Source organism: Pelodiscus sinensis, chromosome 31 (genome assembly GCF_049634645.1).
Source record: "Pelodiscus sinensis isolate JC-2024 chromosome 31, ASM4963464v1, whole genome shotgun sequence".
NCBI lineage: Eukaryota > Metazoa > Chordata > Testudines > Trionychidae > Pelodiscus > Pelodiscus sinensis.
The window spans coordinates 5,636,730-5,657,008 of record NC_134741.1 but is presented as its reverse complement, the minus strand read 5'-3'; the positions used below and the strand labels follow the sequence as shown (position 1 = coordinate 5,657,008).

The 20,279-nt window shown below is 52.2% G+C and overlaps 7 non-coding genes across 7 annotated transcripts; 5 read left to right on the top strand and 2 right to left on the bottom strand.

The window, feature by feature from the left end:
- The first annotated feature begins 760 nt into the window (after nt 1-760).
- Nucleotides 761-833, top strand: TRNAV-AAC (transfer RNA valine (anticodon AAC)). Its single transcript has one exon. It is a non-coding gene; the product is annotated as a tRNA-Val (tRNA).
- Nucleotides 834-2,015: 1,182 nt separating this feature from the next.
- Nucleotides 2,016-2,088, top strand: TRNAA-CGC (transfer RNA alanine (anticodon CGC)). The gene has a single exon. It is a non-coding gene; the product is annotated as a tRNA-Ala (tRNA).
- Nucleotides 2,089-2,837: 749 nt separating this feature from the next.
- On the top strand, nt 2,838-2,909 carry TRNAK-UUU (transfer RNA lysine (anticodon UUU)). The gene has a single exon. It is a non-coding gene; the product is annotated as a tRNA-Lys (tRNA).
- A 3,386-nt stretch (nt 2,910-6,295) lies between these two features.
- Nucleotides 6,296-6,377, top strand: TRNAS-GCU (transfer RNA serine (anticodon GCU)). Its single transcript has one exon. It is a non-coding gene; the product is annotated as a tRNA-Ser (tRNA).
- A 4,046-nt stretch (nt 6,378-10,423) lies between these two features.
- Nucleotides 10,424-10,495, top strand: TRNAQ-CUG (transfer RNA glutamine (anticodon CUG)). The gene has a single exon. It is a non-coding gene; the product is annotated as a tRNA-Gln (tRNA).
- Nucleotides 10,496-14,174: 3,679 nt separating this feature from the next.
- Nucleotides 14,175-14,247, bottom strand: TRNAR-UCU (transfer RNA arginine (anticodon UCU)). Its single transcript has one exon. It is a non-coding gene; the product is annotated as a tRNA-Arg (tRNA).
- Nucleotides 14,248-14,994: 747 nt separating this feature from the next.
- On the bottom strand, nt 14,995-15,076 carry TRNAS-GCU (transfer RNA serine (anticodon GCU)). Its single transcript has one exon. It is a non-coding gene; the product is annotated as a tRNA-Ser (tRNA).
- Nucleotides 15,077-20,279: the final 5,203 nt, after the last annotated feature.

The window sequence follows — 20,279 nt, the reverse complement described above, 5'->3', positions numbered from 1 at the left end:
ATGCAGATGTCGGTTACCTCATGTTATTAAAGGTTTGCTACTACACTGAGGCTCTGTGCTTGCGAGAGGGGAAGAATTGCCTCTTTTGAGGCACCCAGAGGTGTATGTAAGATTTCCCAGGTCACTGGGTGGGGGCTCGAGCCGGTGTTGACACCTCGTTGGGAGGAGACCCCTAGATACTGAACCCGGCCCTTGCTGCTGCTATTTACTTGGCCTGGCAGAAGGGTTACATAGGGTATGAAAATACTTGTTACAGCCCGGCTAGCTCAGTTAGCAGAACAACATAAGGCTCTTAATCTCAGAGTCATGGCTTCAAGCCTTATGCTGGGCAATGACTTTCTTTAACTCTCAGTCTACAAGCAATTCACTCTCCGCTTTCACCAGGGTTTTAGAAAGAAAAGTCTAGTCCTGGGGTCCAGCTTCAGTAGAACCAGAGAGAGAACCAACTGCAATTTCCATCTTCTGAGGAGAAGGGAAGAGGATTTTCTTCTCCTCAGTTCTAGCCACATCAGCCCAGGAAGGAGAAAAAATAACCCTCTGCCCGCTGATTGTCCCCTGTCAGCTTCTGTAGCTTCACCTCCTTCCACAGCAGCTCCAGCTTTGAGCTACAAATCTCAAGGGGCTGGTGAGGAAATGAGGAGCTGACAACTCAGGTTAGTCGCTTCCCTGAGAAAGAGGTGGAGTGTTCACAAGGTGCAGTCCCCTTTTAGAAAGAGCTAGTAACAAAACAGTCATCCAAGTTCCACAAGCACCCAAGTGTGTTTCTGTGGTGTAGTGGTTATCACATTTGCCTAACATGCAAAAGGTTCCTGCTTCAAAGCCAGGCAGAAACACAAGGCCTTCTATTACTGCTGCTTCCCCTGGGTGACCAGGTAAGTGCAGCTGCTGCTGAGCAGCCTGTTCATGGGATGAGCCCAACTCCCATGTGACAGAGGAGGGTGATGTTAGCTGAGAATGTCCCTTATGGTTCGTCTAGACTACTGCATTTTGTCGACAGATACTGCCGACAAAACTTCCGTTGACAATTTGCGTCCAGACACATGGAGTTCTGTCGACAAAGCAAGCTGCTTTGTCGACAGAACTCCATAGTCTGGACGCAATGTTACAGAACTCTGTCAACAGAAGATATTATGCCTCGTAAAATGAGGTATATCAGTGTCGACAAAACTGCTGAGTTCTGTCGATGTTATGTCGACAGAACTCAGCGGTAGTGTAGACGCTGGTATAGTTTTATCGACAAAAGTCCACTTTTGTCGACAAAACTAGGTAGTCTAGACACACCCTTAGTGCCAGCCTGGGAAGGGGAGATGAATCAGGCCAGGCAGCTGCTGGAGGCTTGTGGCTTGGCCTTCCCTGCCCTGGGAGGCTGGTGTATTGGGCTGGCTCTTCCTGCTGCCTCCCTTGTGTGACTTGCCCAGTGTAACAGGCCAAATGTTGGAAAAGCCTCTTCCAAAAAAAGCAGAAGAAAAAGCTACACAAACTGAAACTGGGTTTTGAAATTTGCGTAGCTTTTTCCAGAAGAGCAGTGTAGTGTAGACATAGCCTGAGTGTTGCTCAGCACTAGTAGGAGACAGGAAGGGACAAAAGGGTCTAACGGCACCTGCAGCCTTTCAGAACAACCCCCAAACCCAACCCCAAGAACCAGCCCTTTCCTCCACCCTCACTGGGGTCTGCTGGGAACTGTCTGGACTCAAGCCCACCCCAGTGTCAGCCTAAGGATTGCCTGTGTCAGTGACATCACAAGGGGCTTTTGCAGCACTGCATCTTATTGGCTAATGGAGTTTGGGAGGCGGTGACGTCACAGAGAGTCCATGACAATAGCCAGGTGGGACAGGCTGCAGGGCAGGGGCCATCTCAGAGCTCCCCTATGGCTTTGCTGCAGGGAGTCTCCTTCCTTAGTGTTGCCCTTGTGGCCTTTTTGGAGAATTATCATTTCCCAGGACTAACTGACCTAGAAGGCAGACGTCCCTGTGGAGAAGGGAAGAGCCTCCAAGAAGGCCACACTTCCTACAGCAGGGGAATTAGCTCAAGTGGTAGAGCGCTCGCTTCGCATGTGAGAGGCAGTGGGATCGATACCCACATTCTCCAGTTTTGGGAGAAATCCCTGTTTTCCTTTTTACTGGCAGAGCCAGCCAGGGGGCTAAGTGGCTCCAGTAGCCCCCTCCCGCTCCTCACCATTTCCTACTTGCTGTCCCCAAAAGCCAGCCACACTGGGGCAGGGAGCTGCTGGACACCATCCTTCATGGAACTTCTTCTCAGCTGGGGAAAGGGACAAGCAAGGGGCGATGGGACAGAGGTTTATGCGATGATGACAGGGGTGCAGAAAGCAAATAAATTATTTTTTCTCCTACTCAAGAACCAGGCTGACAGAATGAAACTGATCAGTAACCAAGTTAAAAATAGACCAAAAGGAAACATTTTTGCGCCCAGTGGAACTCCTTGCCAGAGGATGTTGTGAAGGTGAAATCTACAAGAAGGTCCAAAAAAGAACTGGATAATTTAATGCAGGAAAGGTCAATCAATGGCATTTAACCAGGATGGACAGGGCAGGTGTCCCTAGCTGGTGTATTCCAGTAGCTGGGAATGAGCGACTGCAGGGATCACTTAATAACTGTCTGTCCTGAGGATTCCCTCCGGACAATGAAATTGGCTGCTGTCCTGAGACAGTATCCTGGGCTAGTTGGACAACTGGCATGGCCCAGTCTGGCTGCTTTGATGTTCTGTTTGGCTGTTCTTTTCCCCTCTGGGCAAAGGAGAATGGGCCCACAATCCTGAAGTGGACAGAAAATGGCCTGCGAAAGGCTGGTGTAGGTGAGCAAAAAAGTGTGTTTCAGGCATCCCTGATGATCTAGTGGTTAGGATACAGCACTTTTACTGCTGTGGCCTGGGTTCGATTCCCAGTCAGGGAAACCAGACTGAACTTTCACATGGCCACTGCCTTGCCATTTTTCTCACCTCATTTCCACATGTTACAGCAGCTGAGACCCAAGAGGTTACTTCAGGCTCCTTCCCACCTCTCCCTCACTGCTAAGACAGCACTTGCCATTTTCAGAAGGGACAGAGCTGGTGACTCAAATTGCCCCTCCCCTCTCCCATGCAGACAGCGCTGCAGGAAGCTCTGTGGCACACACAGCACTAGCCCAACGCACAGTCAGGTCGGCACAAGATCCATTGGTTCAGTCTGGTTGTTGAAGGAGACAACACGGAACCGGCTCCAGCCCCCACTCAGTAACCTGGGGAAATGACCCACCAGGCCTGGGCCCCTCGGAGAGGCAACGATTCCCCACTGGCCAGGGCAGAGCCTCCCTCTGACACAGTCATGGAGCCTTCTCCCCCTGGGCCTGCCTCCCCCTTCACTCAGCTCTCACTGCTCGGTGCTGCCAGGGAGGGGCCTCACTGCGAGAGCCGCCCGGGCAGGTTCCTGCCACAGAGACACGTCCCAGAGCAGGACGGATGCTCAGACTGACACTGAGTGTTGCTCAGCGCTGGGGTGAGACAGGGAAGGACAAAAGGGTCTAACGGCGCCTGCAGCCTTTCAGAACAGCCCCCGGCCCCACCCCCAAGTACCAGCCCTTCCCTCTGCCCTCACTGGGCTCCACTGGGCACTGCCTGGACTCAGGCCTCCCCGGTGCCAACCTAAGGGCTCTGGAGAAGACAGGGCAGCTCTGTGGGCAGAGTCCAGAGCCCCTGGCTGGGAAGGGATCAGTAAGCAGCTTTGAGGCTGGGCTGCTGCACAGTTTAGGCAGGGGTGGGCAATGACTTTTGATGGGGAACCACTCCCAAGCCTGCACTTTTCCATGCTATTATCGGAGGAGGTGGGGGTCTGGGATGGAGGCTGGATGCAGACAGGAGCATGGGGCAGAGGACTGGGGTGCAGGAATGGTTGCAGGGGGTTGGGTTGTGACTTGGGGCAGAGGATTGGGGTGCAGGATCTGGGAGGGGTGTGGGTTCAGGTGGGGGGAGAGGGTTTGGTTTACGTGCGGTACCCGGGGGTTGAGGGAAGGGAGGGGCTGGGGTGTCAGTCAGGCTCTGGCTGGGAGACTTACCTGGCTCACTCCCGGCCAGCAGCCCAGCACATTTCTCAGGCAGCCTGTCTGCCTTGTCCCCACACAAGCTGCAGGGGCCATCTGGGTCGATGAATAAGACCCTGAGTGGAGGGGGGATGACGCTTCATATGGCCAGAAACCAGCCAATGGGATTGTGCTGGGAACAGGGACACTAACGGCCCAGCAGTCCCTGTTCTCAGCAGCTTGCGGGGGTGGGGCAAGCAGGGAGTGTCTTGATGGGCTAGATACAGCCCGCTGGCCTGTATTGCCCAGGCCTGGCTTAGAGGGAACCTTGGCTGTGGGGGAGGGGCGCTGTGGAAAGGCCAGTCTTGCCTTCCTGGGCAGGACATGGTACCTGCAGCCTTTCAGATCAACCCTCAGCCAACAACCCAAGAACCAGCCCTTCCCTCCACCCTCACTGGAGTCTGCTGGGAACTACCTGGACTGAAGCCCACCCCAATTTCAGCGTTAAGGATTGCCTGGAAATGAGAAAGCAGCTAAAGTAACACTGGTGGGACTTGAACCCACAGCCTTTGACTGTCTAGTTGGGCTCACACTAGCCACTACAGCATAAATGCCCAACATGCTTTCCATTGTACCACAAAGCTTGAGGGACTGCTGAGTTTGTTATCTCCACTCTCTGCTTTGCAGCACGGCAATTGCTGGGGGAAAAGAAAGGGGAGCCAGGTCTGTCTCTTTTGGGAGAGCAGGTACCAAGAGGGAGGGGGCCACTGAGCACCCAACAGTGAAAATAAGGGATAAGAACTGAGCTAGAGTTGGAGAATGTGGGCATTGATCCCACTGCCTCTTGCATGCTAAGCAAGTGCTCTACCTCTTCAGATAATTCCCCGACCTACAAAAGCTTTTGCTACCTCCCCTACCTTGTTCCGGAGCCCACAACATCGCTGCCACTGCCCAAGGCTCCGTTCTGAAAGGGCCACTTGCGAGACTGACACCCGTGGGCCGGCTAGCTTGGAGGTTTAGAACGCGGTGCTCATATCACACTGACGCGTCTCAAGAGCAAGCCCCTTGTTTCAAGCTATAACGGGCTCGCTATTCCGACGTCCCTGCATGGCAGTAGGAGGGAGGGATGTTTTGCAATAGCGATTTATTTCAAAGTAAGTGCTGTGTAGCCAGCCCCAAATTACCAAATAAGCTATTTCAAAATAGGCGCATCGATTATTTTGAACTATGGGATGCAGCCCTAGTGAGTTAGAGCTGAACTCTGCACCCAGCTCCCTGCTCCACCCACCCACATACTGACTCCCTCGCTGCCATGGGGCTGTTTGCATTGGCCTCTTCTCTCTGCCGCCAGGCTTCAGCCAGGACTGAGACTCAGGCAGGAGAATGTGACCCGGCTCCCTGCACCTGGGCCCTGCATTTCTCATCCCTTCAGAGACACTTGCTAGTGGAGGAATAAACCACAGTCACATGAGTGTAGATTATGAAACTTTGTAGTTGTTGTTGCCTTGGAAACTCCCCACAGACCTTCCCCTGGGGGCCACGGCAGCCCGCTCACATTGCACAGCTCACTTCGAGGTGAGGGTGCTGTGTAGACGTGCCCGTCCTGTTGAGGGCCAGCCTGCTGGGGGGAGGCTCTGGCCACTTCCTTTCCTTGTCTCTCTCAGGCTGTCTCTACACTCCAGGGCTACGTCTACACTGCAGGCTTTTTGTGTAAGAGCAACTGCTCTTGTGTAAAAACTTGCAGAGCATCTACACTGCAGGCAGGTTCTTGCGCAAGTAAATTTATAGTACAGCATCAGAAAACAGGGCTTCTTGCGCAAGAATTATTCCTCTCCCTGTGAGGAATAAGCCCTCTTGTGCAAGAACTCGTCCACAAGGAGGCAGTGTGGATGGGCAACATGGGTTTCTTGCTTAAGAAAGCCCGATATCTAAAATGCCCGTCAGAGCTTTCCTGAGCAGGAGAGCGTCCATACTACCATGTGCGCTCTTGCAGAAAAGCACTTCTCTTGTGCAACAGCACATGGCAGTGCAGAGACACTGTTGCGCAAGACCTTTTGCACAAGAACTCTTGCACAAAACAGTTCTTGAGCAAGAAGTCTGCAGGGTAGATGTAGCCAGGGGGTGTTTGGGTTTGTTACCAGCACTGAGCTTCGTACAACAAACCAGGGAACATTGTGAAAAGCCAAAACCTTCCCACCCTGGGTGTCCTTGGCCAGTCAGCAAGTGGCAGAAAGGTTCCCTGAAGAGCTGACTTCAGGTGATTTGAAACAAACCCTAATAGCTCAGATGAGGTGGCCGAGTGGTTAAGGCGATGGGCTGCTAATCCATTGTGCTCTGCACGCATAGGTTCAAATCCCATCCTCATCAGGTGTTTGCAGCCTTCTCTCTTGCTTCTCCCAGAAGTTCAGTGCCAGCCCCTCCTGTATCCCTGCCTGCCCCAGCCCCCCCCACTGCAGCCTGGGGAAAGGGGAAATCTCCACAGAGACACTCCCAGATGGGAACTTCAATTCCTCCTGCCCTCAAGGGGAAACCTCACAAAGGAGATTCCAGGCAGCCAGGCCATGGGGGTCTCTGAGATGCTGCAGCCCTGCAGCCTGTCCCACCTGGCTGTTGCAATGGTCCCTCTGTGATGTCACTGCCTCCCAGCCAATGAGCTGAGGTGCTGCACAAGGCCCTTGTGATGTCACTGCTGCCTTGCAGGCTCATGTCCTGCCTCTGGCCAGCCCCTTGGCATGTGTGAGCTGCTCTCCCTGCCCCCCTCACTCAGGGCTGGTTCTGGGGCTCAAGCAGGGAACATCAGAGGCTGCTCAGGGGGCCACATTGCTAGGCCAGGGACCCTCCTGTGGAGCTCTGAGTGTTGCTGTCCCTGCTGTACAGACACGGCCATAGAGCCTCAGGAGGCTGCAGCGGTGGGAGACACTTCCCTGGTTTCGGGAGGGAGACGAGATGTCAAGGCTCATGACTCGGAGCCAGCTACAGATACCCATGGAAAGCTGATTTTCAGAGGGGTGTGATCAGCCCTTCCTGTGTATCTGGCTTCTTCAAAGGGACTAAATCAGGAGCTAAAAGTTGAAGAAGGAACATTTAGAAGGTGAATTTCTGTCTCTGGCACTGTCCCACCTGGGGTGACAGTTTCCTCTCACTGACAAAGAATTTACAGTCCTCTGCTGTCTGAAACAGTTGGCAAGGATGCTCCACAGTGGTTCTCTCTCTCTCTCTCTACAGAAGCTGTTCAGACCCCTCACTAGCCAATGCTGGTGTTAGGTGCAGATCTGAGTGCTAAAAGCCTAGGTGTACAAAGTCAGAATGAAGGGAAGCATTTTGCTGTAGCAGAGCTGGGTCTGTCTGGAGAGAAAGCGGAGCCTGAGGATGAGAAGGCCCAGGAGAGGCAGAGACTCCAGAGCAGTGGGGCTAGTGATTTGGTCTGGGAAACGGACAGAAAATCCCCAGGCCCTGAGCATGGTGCAGGTGAAGCCCATGGGGACTACCTAGTCCATCAGATTTTATTATTTTCCTTGTTTGGCGGTTTAGAAATCACGTCTGAGCTGGTGGATTATTCTTATTGTGTGTAACTAAGCATTGCAGCCCAGGGATTTTCCTTGCATAATTAATTGGGGTCCGTTTTTGCACAAGAGGCTTTTGCGCAAAGAGGAGCTGTGCAGACTGGGGCTCTTCCTGCCTCCTGCTTCCCCTGGCTCCAGCCTGAAAGGGCTCTAAATCGAGGTAGCTCGTCTACACTGGGGAGCCTGCCTCGGACTATTCTGAGGTTTCCCTGCAGTGTAGACGCGCTATTTCGAAATAAGCTATTTTGGAATAACTATTCGAGACCAGCTTATTCCAAAATAAATGTGCCGTGTAGTCATAGCCAGAGGGATGAAGCAGCAGGAGGGAAGCCAGGAGTGCAGAGGCCAGCTGGAAAACTGAGCATCCCGGGTACCCACACACACAGTACCATATAGGTCAGGACATTGAATCCTACAAGCTGAGTTCAAATCTCAGTGGGAGCTGCTGGGGTGAGCTTGTTGTTGTGAGGTTTTTCACACTGCATGTCTATGTCCACACTGCAAGCTTTTTGCACAAGAATAGCCGTTCTTGTGCAAAAACTAGCGGAGTGTTTACCCTGCATGTGCATTCTTGCACAAGAAAATGTGCAGTAAACCATTGGAAAAGATGGCTTCTTGTGCAAGAGTTATTCCTCTCCCCGTAACGAATAAGCCCTCTTGCACAAGACGGCAGTGTGCACAGGCAAGAGGGATTTCTTGTGCCAGAAACCCCTATGGCTAAAGTAGCCAAAAGAGCTTTCTTGCACAAGAGACTGTCCATGCATGTTCTTTGTAAGGATATATAGCACCTCATAGAGCTGGGAAGAGCCTTGAGAGGTCAGCTAGTTCTGTCTCTGTGCTCATGGAAACTCCAAGAGCCATCCTTGACAGATTTGACCCAGATTGCTAAATGGTCACCTCAATGATTGAACTCATAACTCTGGGTTTAGCAAACTAATGCTCAAACCACTGAGCTATTCTGCCCTTTTGGGTGAGAGTACATGGCCATGGGGATGTGCTCTTGCACAAGATCTCTTGCCCAAAACAGTTCTTGGGCAAGAAGCCTGCAGTGTAGGTGGAGCCTAAAGTTTTTCATATTTTTTGTTTTAAAAATATTTCAAACAATTGTTCAATGTGCCCCAGGCCTGGAATTGTGCTGCAGCCACCTCCCTCGCTACTGTCGCTGGCTCCTGGGGCACGCTAAGGATAACAAAGAGACAGAAATTCCCTCTTCCGAATGCACATTCCTCAATTTTAGGTGCCAGATTCAAGCCCTTGGAAGGAGGCAGAAACACAGGAAGGGCTGATCACACCCCTCTGAAAACCAGCTCTCAGGAGGAACCTCCAGCTGCCCCCAAAGTGTGGGTCACCCCACACTAGCCATGGGTGAAACTCAACACCTGGACATTTCGTCTCCCTCCCAAAGCCAGGGGCTTGTTCCCACAGCCGCAGCCTCTGCAGGGAGCCACACTGGCACTCACTGCTCATAGGGAAGGGAGCGGGTCCCACAGGATCTGGGGCTGGTGGGGAATGGCTGGTTGTCACTGAAGGGGAAGGATAAAATGCAGCCACGTTGCCGAGGGCAGGGAGAGTGGCTGGGGCTGGCCTGGCAGCGCTGTGGGACGTCCCTGGGGGAGCTCTGCAATGTGACCCTGGCTCCCAAGACAGCAAGTGCAGAATCCCCCTTGGCGAGCACGAGAGGCTCTGACCGGCCTGGTCTGAATCCATCTGACAGGCTGGACGACCCCGATGCTGGAGTGTCAGAGCTCCTGTCAACCAGCCTGTGCTTGTCCCCTCCCCCACCAGGCAGAGCAGAGCCCACACTTCCAGCAGGGAGTTACAGGCACGTCTCTCGCACCCAGAGCACTGGGACGACCATGGAGCAGGACTCACTGGCCAGTGTGTGGTACCCAGCGACTTACAGTGGGAGTCAGAGCCCTGCCCAGCCAGTGACAGTCACCTCTGCACCTGCTCCAGGCTTGTGGTTTCCTTCTCCCTAACAAGCCTCCCCAATCAGCCTTTTCCTGAACCAGCAGTTTTATGGGTGGCCAGGGGAGGCCTCTCCTGTGTCTCAGAAGCACATAGGAAAATATGAGTAAAGGGCACAGCAAGGCACACTGGGAATTGAACCCAATATCTTCTGTTATAAGGCAGCTACGCCAGGGTGCCCTCTGCAGTCTTACTGCTAAAACTGTTCTATTATATGGACCCAGACAACACCTTTGACTCCCAGGCAGTCTACACTCGTGGCTTCTTGTGCAAGTAATATGCAAATGAGGCTAAGCGTGGAATATCGCCGAGCCTCATTTGCATGCCACCATTTTTTTCAAAAGAAGCTTTTGCACAAGAAGGAGCCAATGGGCATCCAGATCAGATCACACCCTTCTTGAATGGATGGAAACAGAAACCAGACACACACACAGAGCCGGTTTGAATTGGTTCCAGCTGAGGGACGGGTTTGTCTGGTTTATGTGCATTGGCACTAGAGCACGTTAGGGGTTTGTGGTCATTTGAAGAATCCCTGTTCAATAGAAATCCAAAGTGTGACACACCTGGAGATGTAAAAGTTTCATTTCAATTGATGAGCTTTTTAAGGGGGCACTTGTTACACCCCCAGAGCAACCATGTGTTTGCATCCAGTGTTGGGAAGGGAGCAGGAAACGAGGCTTTTGTGTGACTCACAGCTCAGGTGGAAGGGACCCTCACTGACCCCAGAGTGTGACTGGTCCTAACAAGGGATTTGCCCTGAAAGCAGCAGAGCTGGGGCAGGACAGGGAGTCCTGGGAGATGAAGCAGCTGGAGGGAGCCAGGAGAGCAGAGGCCAGCCTGAGAGCTGAGAGTCAGAGGTGCCCACTGCACTTTTACTCCACAGGTCCCATGGTGTAAGGGGCAGCACTCAGGACTCTGAATCCTGCAATCTGAGTTCAAATCTCAGTGGGACCTGCTGGGCCTCAGCTGGTTGTTACAAGGTTCAGGTGCTTTGGCTTCTAGGCACTGAGGTTCAGCAAAGAGAGTTTTGTTCCTCTTGTTGGGTGTCTGAGGCCACTGGAGCTCCATCTCCAGACTGAGGAGGCGGGTGGGAGGGGTCTGATGCCATTACAGCTGCAGGGCAGGTGACCCACCTGGCCCCTGAGCTCAGAAGAGGCTCTTGAGCAAGAAGGAGCATCTACACTGCCCGTTCTTGCGCAAGAAAAGCCCTCTAACGCAATGCCGTTACACCTATTATTTTTCAGGAAGAACGGCGTTGCACAAGAGGGTTTTTCTTGTGTAAGAAGGGACAGTGTAGATGCTCCTTCTTGCTCAAGAGCCTCTTCTGAGCTCAGGGGCCAGGTGGGTGACCTGCCCTGCAGCTGTGATGGCATCAGACCCCTCCCACCCGCCTGCTCAGTCTGGAGATGGAGCTCCAGTGGCCTCAGACACCCAGCAAGAGGAACAAAACTCTCTTTGCTGAACATCAGTGCCTGGAAGCTGAAGCACCCGAACCTTGTAACAACCAGCTGAGCCCCAGCAGGTGTCACTGAGATTTGAAATCAGATTGCAGGACTCAGAGTCCTGAGTGCTGCCCCTTACACCATGGGACCTGTGGGCTCACTGAGATTTGAACTCATTCCTCCTCCTGGACTGCCGGGCCTGCAGAGACTCCCCCTCGGATCACAGCTCCAAGAGGGTCTTTATCTCTGGCCCAGACACTGACAGTGCCCAGTGTTTCTGCCCCTTGCTTGGTCCTGTGATGTGTCCCTGAAGGGGTCTCTGGGGGCTTGTGCCTGTGACATGGCTCTCCGGAAGGCAGAAGTGCTCGATCTTAGGCAAAGGACCCAGAAACAACACTTTACGGCAAAAAACACAAGGACGGCTCTTGATCCGCATCCCTGGGCCACACAGAGTATCCAGAAGCCACTTCCCCACCTCTCCCTTGGCTGCTCTAGAGCTTAGCCCAAAGGCCGATAAACTCTACTCTCCCACCCAACAACCTCTGGGACTCCTCTCCTGCCCAGCTCCTCACACCACACAGAGTGCAGGGCAGCCACTACCCCAGAGTCACCACTTCTGGTCTTTGCCTAATGGCCAAGAAGTTCTGCTTTCCCCAAACCACACGGGCACCCTCTCGCCTCTGGCCAGCCTCATGGCAGACGTGGGCTTCCCTCACTAATTTTCCTAAAAGCTTTCCAGGCAGGCATTGGTGGTATAGCAGTGAACATAGCTGCCTTTGAAGCAGTTCACCTGGGTTTGATTCGCAGCCAATGCAGTGTAAAGAAGGAGCATGAAAGGTTCTTGCTGAGCCCTTATTTGAACCCTGCAAAAACAGGCACAAATGGCTCCTGCAGCTGCCTCTCACGGCTTTTCATCCTCTCCAAGAGCATGCACAGTAATGCGGTTCCTCCCTCACATACCCCTGCCACAATTCCTTGACCTTGGCTCTGACTTGGTAGGATGCGGGGGTAGGAGGGAGGTGGCCTTTCTTTGCAAGACCATTGGCCATTTGGCCAAAAATGTCGGCATTCTTCCGCATGGACTGCAGAGACCTGGGCATTATTAGCATGAAGCTCTAAATAGCTGAGCCAGCAGGCCCATGAGTAGCCCCACAATAGAGGGAAGAGAAGAGTTTTCCCTGCTATTGGGGAAAGCAGGCCAGACCAAGGGCCTTTTAGCCACCGGGACTGTGCAGACTGGAGCTTCCTCCTACCATTTTTCTGGCTTGTTTTTGCTTCCCTGTCTATAGCAGGGAGCTAAAGGAGGGGGGTAGAACAGTCACCACAGCAAACATATCTAGCCAGCACAGGGCTTGAACCCATGACCTTGGCATTATTAGATCTACACACTAACCAACTGAGCTAGCCAGCCAAGCACAACACAGTTCACAAATAGCCCTTTCAGAAAGGTGCGTCCAGCAGCTGAAGGGCTGTCTCTGCAGCTGCCAATGGCTCTTCTCTGACAGGGCCACTAGCGACTCACTGTGATGTGGGCTGGCTCATCCAGCTGGTTTGAGGTTTGGTCAAAGTGGCTGGTGGTCTCTCTTGTGCGCTGCTGAGGAGAAAAACGCCCTGAGCAGGACCATAAAGACCAATTTAAAAGAGAATTTAGACGGGGGCACCAAGCGGGCAAGAGTCAGAGCCTGGCAGCTTCTGGGACGCAGAAGAGGCCTCCCCTGGCCACCCATGGAACTGCTGGTTCAGGAAAAGGCTGATTGGGGAGGGTGTTGGGAAGAAGGAAACCACAAGCCTCGAGCAGGTGCAGAGGCTGCTGTGACTGGCACTGACAAGGCAGGGCTCTGACTGCAATTGCTGGGACAGGAGAGCCAGTTCCACACGCCCTTGTGATTCCTTTGGGTTGTCAGTGTCCAGAGCTCCTGTGAGTGCAACCTCTGCAGCTTCCACAGCCATGGAGAGTGAGGGTCTGTGGGCATCAGGTGCTTCTCACTTGTGGTTTCCTTCTTCCCAACACTCCTCCCCAATCAGCCTTTTCCTGAACCAGCAGTTCCATGGGTGGCCAGGGGAGGCCTCTTCTGTGTCCCAGAAGGACCTGGGAAAATGTGAGCAAAGGCTGCAATATGGAACCACTGGGAATTGAACCCAGGCTCTTATGTTTATAAGGTAGGTGTTTTAGCCAGCTAAGCTGTGGTGCCCCTCTCAAGCTAGTCAGTGAAACTGCTCTATGGTCCCAGACAACACCTTTGACTCCCAAAGTGAAGCAATTTCCTTCCAGCCTTGGCAGTGTCTGCAGCTGAGCTGCACAAAGGAAGATACAAGAGCCCTGGGGGGAGGAGGGGTCTTTGCAGGAGGAACGTGCCTGAGGAAAGATACTGGAAGCGCAACAGACACACAAAAGGGGCACGAGGGACAGTTTGAGTCTCCACCCCCCAAACCCCACCAGGCAAACTACCCCATGGGCCTTGCCCACACACAGCTCAGGGCCTGGGGATTTCCTGGGGATTTTCTGTCAGTTTGCTAGACCAAATAAGTAGCCTCCCACCTCTGGAGTCTCTGCCTCTCATGGGCCTTCTCAGCCTCAGGCTCCGCTTTGTCTCCAGACAGACCCTGCTCTGCTACAGCCACCTCCTCCCTCCAGCTGTGATTCCTGGGCCTTCTAGAGGAAAACGCATCCTTTCATTCTCACTTTGGGTACGTCTAGACTACCGCGTTTTGTCGACGGAAGTTTTGTCGACAGATACTGTCGACAAAACTTCCGTCGACAAAGAGCGTCCAGACACATTGAGTTCTGTCGACAAAGCAAGCTGCTTTGTCGACAGAACTCCGTAGTCTGGACGCAATGTTACAGGCAATAACACCTTCTGTCGACAGAGTTCTGTTGACAGAAGGTGTTATGCCTTGTAAAATGAGGTATACCAGTGTCAACAAAACTGCTGAGTTCTGTCGACGTTATGTCGACAGAACTCTGAGGTAGTGTAGATGCTGGTATAGTTTTGTCAACAAAACTAGGTAGTCTAGACACACCCTTTGAATCCCTGGGATTTTAGCACTCAGATCTGCACCTAACACCAGCATTGGCTAGCAAGGGGTCTGAACAGCTTGTGTAGAGAAGGGAACAGCAACTGTGGAGCAGCCTTGCTAACTACTTCAGAGAGCAGAGGAAGGTAAACTCTTTACCAGTGAGAGAAAACTATCACCCCAGGTGGGACTTGAACCCACAATCCCTGGCTTAGAAGGCCAGTGCCTTGTCCATTAGGCCACTGGGGTACACAGAAAAAAAATGCCAGGGACAGAAATTCACCCTTCTAAATGGCCCTTCTTCAATTTTAGATCCTGATTAAGCCCCTTTGAAGAAGCCAGGTACAAGGAAGGGCTGATCTCATTCCTCTGAAAATCAACTTTCGATAGGTATTGGCAGCAGGCTCCAAGTCATGGGCCTTGACGTCTTGTCTCCCTCCCAAAACCAGGGAAGTGTCTCCCACCACTGCAGACTCCTGAGGCTCTATGGCCCTGTCTGTAGAGCAGGGACAGCAACACTCACAGCCCCACAGGGGGGCCCCTGGCCTAGCAATGTGGCCCCCTCAGCAGCCTCTGATGTTCCCTGCTTGAGCCCTAGAACCAGCCCTGAGTGACTGGGCAGAGGGGGAGCAGCTCACACATGCCAAGGGGCTGGACCTGAGCCTGCAAGGCAGCAGTGACATCACAAGGGCCTTGTGCAGCACCTCAGCTCATTGGCTGGGAGACAGTGACCTCACAGAGGATCCATGGCAACTGCCAGGTGGGACAGGCTGCAGGGCTGGGCCATCTCAGAGACCCCCATGGCCTGGCTGCCTGGAATCTCCTTTGTGAGGTTTCCCCTTGAGGGCAGAAGGGATTGAGGGTCCCAGCTGGGAGTGTCACTGTGGAGATTTCCCCTTTCCCCAGGCTGCAGTGGGAGGGGCTAGGGCAGGCAGGGATACAAGAGGGGCTGGTACTGAACTTCTGGGAGAAGCAAGAGGGAGGGCTGCAAACACCTGATGAGGATGAGATTTGAACCCATGCATGCAGAGCACAATGGATTAGCAGTCCATTGCCTTAACCACTCGTCCACCTCATCTGAACTGAATGGTTTTGTTTCAAATCACCTGAAGTCAGTGCTTCAGGGAATCTTTCTGCCACTTGCTGACTGGCCAGGGACCCCCAGGGCTGGAAGGTTTTGGCTTTTCACAATGTTCCCTGGGCTGTTGTACAAAGCTCAGTGCTGGTAACAAACCCAAAAGCCCCCTGGCTACATCTACCCTGCAGACTTCTTGCTCAAGAACTGTTTTGTGCAAGAGTTCTTGTGCAAAAGGTCTTGCGCAACAGTGTCTCTGCACTGCCATGTGCTGTTGCACAAGAAAAGTGCTTTTCTGTAAGAGCGCCCATGGCAGTGTGGACGTTCTCCTGTGCAGGGAAGCTCTGATGGGCATTTTAGCCATAGGGCTTTCTTGAGCAAGAAACTGCTGTTGCCCATCCACACTGCCTCCTTGTGGACGAGTTCTTGCACAAGAGGGCTTATTCCTTGTGGGGAGAGCAATAACTTCTGTGCAAGAAGCCCTGTTTTCTGATGCTGAACTATAAATTTACTTACACAAGAAGGTACCTGCAGTGTAGACGCTCTGCAAGTTTTTACACAAGAGCACTTGCTCGTGTACTAAAAGCCTGCAGTGTAGATGTAGCTCTGCAGTGTAGAGACAGCCTGAGAGAGACAAGGAAAGGAAGTGGCCAGAGCCTCCCCCCAGCAGGCTGGTCCTCAACAGGACGGGCACGTCTACACAGCACCCTCACCTCGAAGTGAGCTGTGCAATGTGAGCGGGCTGCCGGGGCCCCCAGGGGAAGGTCTGTGGGGAGTTTCCAAGGCAACAACAACAACAAAGTTTCATAATCTACACTCATGTGACTGTGATTTATTCCTCCACTAGCAAGTGTCTCTGAAGGGATGAGAAATGCAGGGCCCAGGTGCAGGGAGCCGGGTCACATTCTCCTGCCTGACTCTCAGTCCTGGCTGAAGCCTGGCTACAGAGAGAAGAGGCCAATGCAAACAGCCCCATGGCAGCGAGGGAGTCAGTACGTGGGTGGGTGGGTCGGTGGGTGGAGCTGGGGGCAGAGTTCAGCTCTAACTCACTAGGGTTGCGTCCCATAGTTCAAAATAATCGATGCGCCTATTTTGAAATAGCTTATTTTGTAATTTGGGGCTGGCTACACAGCACTTACTTCGAAATAAATCGCTGTTCCAAAACGTCCCTCCCTCCTCCTGCCATGCAGGGACGTCGGAATAGCGAGCCCGTTATGGTTTGAAACAAGGGGCTTGCTCTTAAGATGCATCTGTGTGATATGAGCACCACGTCCTAAACCTCCGAGCTAGCCGGCCCCCGGGTGTCAGTCTCACAAGTGGCCCTTTCAGAACGGAGCCTTGGGCAGTGGCAGTGATGTTTTGGGCTCCGGAACAAGGTAGGGGAGGTAGCAAAAGCTTTTCTAGGCAGGGGAATTAGCTCAAGAGGTAGAGCGCTTGCTTAGCATGCGAGAGGCAGTGGGATCCATGCCCACATTCTCCAACTGTGGCTCAGCTCTTATCCCTTATTTTCACTGTTGGGTGCTCAGTGGCCCCCTCCCTCTTGGTACCTGCTCTCCCAAAAGAGACAGACCTGGCTCCCCTTTCTTTTCCCCCAGCAATTGCCATGCTGCAAAGCAGAGAGTGGAGATAACAAACTCATAGACTCATAGACTTTAAGGTCAGAAGGGACCATTATGATCATCTAGTCTGACCCCCTGCACAGTGCAGGCCACAGAATCTCGCCCACCCCTCTTAGAATAATCCTCTCACCTATGTCTCAGATATTGAAGCCTTCAAATACTTTGAAGGCCCCAACATGCAGAGAGTCCTTCAGCTGTGATCTGTGCCCAATGCTACAGAGGAAGGCGAAAAACCTCCAGGGCCTCTGCCAATCTACCCTGGAGGAAAATTCCTTCCTGACCCCAAATATGGCGATCAGCTAAACCCTGAGCATGGGGGCAAGACTCACCAGCCAGACACCCAGAAAGTTCCCTATAGCAACTCCTATCATCCCTCCATTGACCTATTTCCAACTGGTAATGAATGGTCAATTAGTTACCAAGATCATGTTATTTCATCCAACCATCCCCTTATCATAGAATCAGAACTGGAAGAGACCTCAGAAGGTCGTCAAGTCCAGCCCTCCGCTCTAGGCAGGACCAATCCCATCTAAATCAACCCGGCCAGGGCTTTGTCAAGCCGAGACTTAAACACCTCTAGGGATGGAGACTCCACTACTTCCCTAGGTAACCCATTCCAATGCTTCACTACCCTCCTAGTAAAATAGTTTTTCCTAATATCCAATCTGGACCTCTCCCACCACAACTTGAGACCATTGCTCCTTGTTCTGCCATCTGTCACTACTGAGAACAGCCTCTCTCCATCCTCTTTGGAACCTCCCTTCAGGAAGTTGAAGGCTGCTATCAAGTCCCCCCTCACTCTTCGCTTCTGCAGACTAAACAGACCCAAGTCCCTCAGCCTCTCCTCGTAGGTCATATGCTCCAGCCCCCTAATCATTTTGGTTGCCCTCCGCTGGACCCTCTCCAATGCGTCCGCATCCTTTTTGTAGTGGGGGGCCCAGAACTGGACACAGTACTCCAGATGTGGCCTCACCAAAGCCGAATAAAGGGGAATAATGACATCTCTGGATCTGCTGGCAATGCTCCTCTTAATGCAGCCTAATATGCCATTAGCCTTCTTGGCTACAAGGGCACACTGTTGACTCATATCGAGCTTCTCATCCACTGTAACCCCCAGGTCCTTTTCTGCAGAACTACTACTTAACAGGTTGGTCCCCAGCCTGTAACTATGCTTGGGATTCTTCCGTCCCAAGTGCAGGACTCTACACTTGTCTTTGTTGAATCTCATGAGATTTCTAGTGGCCCAATCCTCCAATTTGTCTAAGTCACTCTGGACCCTATCTCTGCCCTTAAGCGTATCTACCTCTCCCCCTAGCTTAGTGTCATCTGCAAACTTGCTGAGGGTGCAATCTATCCCCTCATCCAGGTCATTAATAAAGATATTGAACAAAACCGGTCCTAGAACTGAACCTTGGGGCACTCCACTAGAAACCGACCGCCATCCTGACATCGAACCGTTGATCACTACCCGCTGGGCCCGGCCTTCTAGCCATCTTTCTATCCATCTTACCGTCCATTTATCCAATCCGCATTCCCTTAACTTGCTGGCAAGAATATTGTGGGAGACCGTATCAAAAGCCTTGCTAAAGTCAAGGTATATAACATCCACTGACTTTCCCATGTCCACTGAGCCAGTTACCTCATCATAGAAGCTAATCAGATTGGTCAAGCACGACTTGCCCTTTGTGAATCCATGCTGACTATTCCTGATCACTTTCCTCTCATTCAAGTGTCTCAAAATGGATTCCTTTAGGATCCCTTCCATGATTTTTCCAGGAACCGAGGTAAGACTGACCGGCCTATAGTTCCCTGGATCGTCCTTCTTCCCTTTTTTGAAGATGGGCACTACATTTGCCTTTTTCCAATCATCCGGGATTTCGCCCGATCTCCACGACTTTTCAAAGATAATGGCCAAAGGCTCCTCAATGACGTTTGCCAACTCCTTCAGTACCCTTGGGTGCATTAAGTCTGGACCCATGGATTTGTGTACGTTTAGTTTTTCTAAATAGTTCCTAACCTGTTCTTTACCCACCAAGGGCTGTCCATCTTCTTCCCATCTTGCGTTGCTTAGCACAGAAGTCCAGGAGCCGACCTTGTCCGTGAATACAGAGGCAAAGAAAGCATTGAGTACTTCAGCTTTCCCCACATCCTCTGTCACTAGGTTACCTCCTTCATCCATTAGGGACTGCACACCCTCTCTGATCACCTTCTTCTTGTTGACATGCCTGTAGAAACCTTTCTTGTTATCCTTCACATCCTTAGCCAGTCGCAACTCCATTTGCGCTTTCGCCTTCCTGATAACCCCCCGGCATTCTCGAACTATACATTTAAACTCCTCCCTAGTCATTTGTCCAAGTTTCCACTTTCTGTAAGCTTCCTTTTTGTGCTTAAGTACACCAAGGATTTCCCCTGTAAGCCAATCCGGTCTCCTACCAGGTTTGCCTCTCTTGCTACGCGTCGGGATGGTTTCTTTCTGTGCCTTTAATAAGGCTTCTTTAAAATACTGCCAGCTGTCCTGGACTCCTTTCCCCTTCATGTTAACATCCCAGGGGATTCTGCCCATCAGGTCTCTGAGGGAGTCAAAATCTGCTTTTTTGAAGTCCAAGGTGTGTATTTTACTACTCTCTTTCCTTCCTTTGGTCAGGATCCTGAAATCTACCATCTCATGATCACTGCTTCCCAGGTTGTCACCCACCTCTACGTCCCCTATTAGTTCCTCCCTGTTTGTGAGGAGAAGGTCAAGCTGTGCATGGCCCCTGGTCGGATCCTTCAGCACTTGTACCAAGAAGTTATCCCCAACATTCTCCAAAAACTTCCTGGATTGCCTGTGTACTGCCTTATTGGTTTCCCAACAGATGTCAGGGTGATTAAAGTCCCCCATGAGAACCAGGGCCTGCGATCTGGAAGCTTCGCTCAGTTGTTCGAAGAAAGCCTCATCTACCTCATCCACCTGGTTCGGTGGCCTGTAGCAGACACCAACCACAACATCACTGCTGTTTGCTCCTTTAAACCTGACCCATAGACTTTCAACAAGTTTTTCTCCCTCTTTATACTGGAGTTCAGAGCAATCATAGTGCTCTCTTACATATAGTGCAACTCCTCCTCCTTTTCTCCCCTGCCTATTCTTCCTGAACAATCTATACCCTTCCATGACAGCGCTCCAGTCATGCGAGTCATCCCACCAAGTCTCTGTTATCCCAATTAAATCATATTTCTTGGCCTGGGCCAGGGCCTCCAGTTCTTCCTGCTTGTTGCCCAGGCTTCTCGCATTCGTGTACAAACACTTCAGGTAACCAGTTGATTGCACTATCTTCTCCATTCGAAACTGGGGTCCTCCTTTCTCGCTCCTTGCTCTATGCATTTCTTCCCGGCATCTGACTTTCCCACTCCCCTCAGGGTTTTGGTCACCGTCCCCCGACGAACCTAGTTTAAAGCCCTCCTCACTAGGTTCGCAAGCCTGCCCGCGAAGATGCTCCTTCCTCTCTTCGTTAGGTGGATCCCATCTCTTCCTATCAATCCTTGTGCCCGGAACAGAGTCCCATGGTCGAAGAAACCAAAGCCCTCTCTGCGACACCACCTGCGCAACC